Source organism: Rhagoletis pomonella, unplaced genomic scaffold (assembly GCF_013731165.1).
Source record: "Rhagoletis pomonella isolate Grant_MI unplaced genomic scaffold, Rhpom_1.0 Rhpom_scaffold_00004, whole genome shotgun sequence".
Taxonomy (NCBI): domain Eukaryota; kingdom Metazoa; phylum Arthropoda; class Insecta; order Diptera; family Tephritidae; genus Rhagoletis; species Rhagoletis pomonella.
Genome location: NW_023458558.1, coordinates 21817448 through 21817720, shown reverse-complemented (window position 1 = coordinate 21817720; position 273 = coordinate 21817448).

Genomic DNA, 273 nt, shown 5'->3' with positions numbered 1-273 from the left:
TAATTACCTTTATTTTGACGTCATTTAAAAAAATCAAAACATTTAACTTTAACCGTTGATATCTTCTTTCTTTTCAACTTTCGCCAAATAAAATCTTGCAGTACGGGATCAGACTAACGGCAAATTGGTTGCAGGTTTGGATTTTCAAAGACACAAACCAAATGCAATGCAACCCGTTTTGATCGAATTTGGTTTGTGTCTTTGCTAATCCAAACCTGCAACCAATTTGCCGACAGTTAGTCTGTTCCCGTACTGCAGGATTTAATCAGAAAT